Below are 4,359 nucleotides of genomic sequence, written 5' to 3'. Positions count from 1 at the left end.
TTCCACATCAATTAGCGATTATCTTGTAACTGTGTAATATATAAACACAGACATAGGGTTTACACTATAAGTGTTATCATTATCGAGAATATTATTTACTTAACCCTAGCAGCTCTCGTGATATTTTGTTCATCACTGAGAGATAACAGTTTCAGATTGTAACAGAGTTTATTGTTTCAATAAAGTTTGTTTTCTGTTACTTAAGTTCTTGAAGTTCGATTTGATTGTAATAAACACTGTATTCACCCCCTCTACAGTGATAGTGTGACCTAACAAGTGGTATCAGAGCTTTCTGTTAACATACATACAGTTAAAGATCCAAACACAATCATGTCTGACACAGAAACTCCAACTAAGCCTACCAAAACTGAGGAATCATCAAAGACATCAATTCAGAGTCGATATGAGACTATCAGAGTTCCCATATTGAGACCATCTGAATATCCCATATGGAAGGTAAGGATGACCATGTTTCTGGAAGCAACAGATCCAGAATATCTTGATAGAATCAAGGAAGGGCCTCACAAACCTACCAAGCTCGCTGTTGTAGTTGCAGGTGAAGCAGCAATGACTGTACCAAAGGAAAAGAGTGATTACACTGCTGAAGATATAGCATCTATTGCTAAGGATGCCAAGGTACGACACTTACTGCATAGTGCCATTGATAATGTAATGTCAAACAGGGTAATCAACTGCAAGACTGCCAAGGAGATATGGGATGCACTGGAGACAAGGTGTCAAGGAACTGAAATAATTAAGAAGAACAGGAAGACAATACTCACTCAAGAGTATGAACATTTTGACTCAAAATCTAATGAGTCATTGAATGATTTATATGATAGATTTGTCAAACTTTTGAATGATTTGTCATTGGTTGATAAAGAGTATGATCTTGAAGATACCAACCTAAAATTCCTATTAGCTCTTCCTGAATGCTGGGATTTGAAGGCAACAACAATAAGAGACAACTACAATCTTGATGAAACAACTCTTGATGAAATCTATGGAATGCTCAAGACTCATGAACTTGAGATGGAACAAAGAAGCAAGAGGAAAGGAGGAAAGTCAAGGACAGTTGCTCTCAAGGCTGAAGAGGAATCCCCCAAAGCACCTTCCTCAAAGAAAGACAAGGGTAAAGCTCTTTTCATAAAGTCTGATACTGAGTCATCAAGTTCTGAGAGTGATGATGACTCAGATTCTGAAAGCTTGCCTGAAACTGATGCTGATGAGGAGATGATGAAGCTGTGTGCTCTTATGGTGAAAGGAATCACAAAGATTGCATACAGGAAGTTCAGGAAGGGAAAGAAGTTTTCCAGGAAAGGCATAAGTTCTGATAAGAAGAATTTCCGAAGATCTGAAGGAAGAGGAGGAAAGTCTGACAGAGGAGATTATGCCAATGTTAAATATTATAATTGTGGTGAGAAAGGCCACATATCTCCTGATTGCAAGAAGACCAAGAGTGACAAAGGCAAAGCTCTTGTCACAAAGCAGAAAAGCTGGACAGACACCTCAGACTCTGAAAGTGAGGAGAACTATGCATTGATGGCAAATGCTGATAAATCAAGTTCTGAGAGCAGTTCTGAAGCTGCTGAAACAAAGGTACCTCAGACTACTTATGCTTTTCATACTGATGATATTAATGAGTTGAGAAGATATCTTAAAACCATGTTTGTTAGTTATAGAGATCAAACTTTAACATGTGAAAGATTAACTTCTGAAAATCTTGCTTTTAGGAAAAGAAATGATTTCTTAGAAAAAGAGTTAGTCATGTTCCATCAAACTCAGAAGGATAGAGATGATGCTTTTTATGTTAGGGATGAAGTGCTAAAAATGAATGAATCTCTAAAAACTGAGTTAGAAAAGGAGAGAGAGATTATTAGGACTTGGACTAATTCTGGCAAAACAACTCAAAATTTGCTGAGCAGTGGAAACTGGAAAGAGGGCTTAGGTTATGGAGAAAATAAAAATGAAAAAGGAACTGTAGAAATAAGCCTGTTGATAAGCAAAAGCCGAAGTTAAAACCTGTTAAGTTTGTAACTGAAAAATCTGAAAAAGAGAAATCAGAAGTTAAAAAGGAATTAGCTTCTGACAAACTAAAACAGGAAAAGACAGCTGAAGTTAACATAGGCTTAATGACAAAGAAGCAGCTTAAGCATAAGCTGAAAGATGTTAAGAATGCAAACAAGGTAAAATCACCTAGGAAAAACAGGAATGGAAAGGAAGGTGTGAATAAAAGCAATAACTATAAATCTGTTCCCGATGCTCCTAGGAAAGCATGTCATAACTGTGGAAGTTCTAACCATCTGGCTTCTTTTTGCAGGAAGAATAAGAATATTCACTCCTTATCTTCAAAATCAGGAGTTAAGAGTCAGTCTGTTAGATACAAACCACAAAATCCTTGTTTTCATTGTGGTAGTTTATGGCATTCCATTTATACTTGTAAGGAATATCATAGTTTGTACTATGATTATTATCAAATAAAACCTTCTTTAAAGAAAGTTTCTGTTATTTCTTCTAGTGTAAGTTCTGATTCAAAGTCTGGTAGTATAAGTTCTGATAAGAAAACTGTTAACATAAAATCTGATGCTAAATCCGCTGCAAATGTTAACAAACCTAAAAAGGCCAAAGGATCCAAGCAAGTCTGGGTCCTTAAAACTAATAATTAGTGGTCTTTTTGATTGCAGGGCAACAGGAAAAATATTTTAGTTCTGGACAGTGGATGTTCAGGACATATGACTGGAAATAAGGCCCTGCTATCAGACTTTGTGGAGAAAGTTGGCCCAAGTGTTTCTTATGGAGATGGCAACATTGGAAAAACCTTGGGATATGGCAATATCAATCTTGGGAATGTCATCATTAAAGATGTAGTTATGGTCTCAGGACTTAAACACAACTTACTGAGTATAAGTCAAATCTGTGATAGAGGTTATCATGTTGATTTCTTTGCAGAACATTGTGAGATAGTTAGTAAATCTAAAGGAAAAGTTATTCTGAAGGGATTCAGGCGTGGTAACATTTATGAAGCTAAGCTTTCAACAAGTTCTGATGGTTCTGCAATCTGTTTAGTGAGTAGAGCCTCAATTGAAGAAAGCTGGAATTGGCACAAGAAACTCTCTCATTTAAACTTCAACAAGATAAATGAACTGATCAAGAAAGATCTTGTGAGAGGACTGCCAAAATCAGTGTTTGCTCCTGATGGTCTTTGTGACTCATGTCAGAAGGCCAAACAAAGAAAATCATCATTCAAGAGCAAGACTGAATCATCAATTCTTGAGCCTTATTATCTACTTTATGTTGATCTATTTGGTCCAGTGAATGTCATGTCTATTGCAAAGAAGAAATATGTGTTGGTCATAGTAGATGAGTTCACCAGATACACATGGGTGTATTTCTTGCACACAAAAAGTGAAACTTCATCTATCTTGATTGATCATGTCAAACGTCTGGATAAATTGATCAAAGATTCTGTGAAAATTTTGAGGAGTGATAATGGCACTGAATTCAAGAATCTGATAATGGAAGAGTTCTGCAAAAATCATGGAATAAAGCAGGAATTTTCTGCTCCTGGAACTCCACAGCAAAATGTAGTTGTTGAAAGGAAGAATAGAACTCTCATTGAAGCTGCACGAACAATGCTTGAAGAAGCAAAGCTTCCAACCTATTTCTGGGCTGAAGCTGTGCAGACTGCTTGTTTTACTCAAAATGCAACACTCATTAACAAGCATGGAAAAACACCATATGAGATGGTGAAAAACAAGAAGCCAAATCTGAAATACTTTCATGTATTTGGATGTAAGTGTTTTGTTCTCAAGACTCATCCTGAACAGCTATCCAAGTTTGATCTAAAAGCTGATGAGGGAATCTTTGTTGGATATCCACTTTCCACAAAAGCCTTCAGAGTCTATAATTTGAGAACAAAAGTGGTCATGGAATCTATCAATGTCTCTTTTGATGACAAGAAGATCACTGGACTTGAAGATTGCATTGATCATGATCAGCTGAGATTTGAAAATGAAGATTCATATTCTGATACCTTAAGTCCTGACAGTCTAAGTCCTGATACTGTAAACTCTGATGGATTAAACTCTGATGTTATTGAAACTGTGGTGACTACGTCAACGGAAGATGCACCAATGCAGGGGGAGCATACTCAAGATATTATCACATCTCAAGAAGCATCAGAACACACATCTGGCTCTTCAAGTTCTGATTCGTCAAGTTCTGATAAGCCAAGTACTGAAAGTACTGAAAATCTAAATGCTGAAGAATCCAACTCAGAGAGCATAGTTTCAGGGGGAGCATCAGAAAATGAAAACGAAGACAGCATGAATCATGGGGGAGCATCCAGTTCTAGAGAAA

Source organism: Apium graveolens, chromosome 11 (assembly GCF_009905375.1).
Source record: "Apium graveolens cultivar Ventura chromosome 11, ASM990537v1, whole genome shotgun sequence".
Classification (NCBI taxonomy): domain Eukaryota; kingdom Viridiplantae; phylum Streptophyta; class Magnoliopsida; order Apiales; family Apiaceae; genus Apium; species Apium graveolens.
Note: the sequence above shows the minus strand (reverse complement) of the source record.